The following is a 258-nucleotide window of genomic DNA, read 5'->3' as shown; positions in this document are numbered from 1 at the left end:
TGGCATTAGTTCATCCAATACTGGATTCAATAAGAACAGATTCCCTCCATGGAAATTATCCCAAGGAGAGAAATGAAGCCAAGGAGAGAAATGAATCCAAGAAGGAGAGAAATGAACCCAAGAAGAGAAATAAACCTAAGAAGAGAAATGAACCCAAGGAGAGAAATGAACCCAAGAAGGTGAAAATGAACCCAAGAAGCAGAGAAATGAATCCAAGAAGGACAGAAATGAACAAAGAAGAAAATTAACCCAAGGAGT

Source organism: Penaeus monodon, chromosome 25, assembly GCF_015228065.2.
Source record: "Penaeus monodon isolate SGIC_2016 chromosome 25, NSTDA_Pmon_1, whole genome shotgun sequence".
NCBI lineage: Eukaryota > Metazoa > Arthropoda > Malacostraca > Decapoda > Penaeidae > Penaeus > Penaeus monodon.
Note: the sequence above shows the minus strand (reverse complement) of the source record.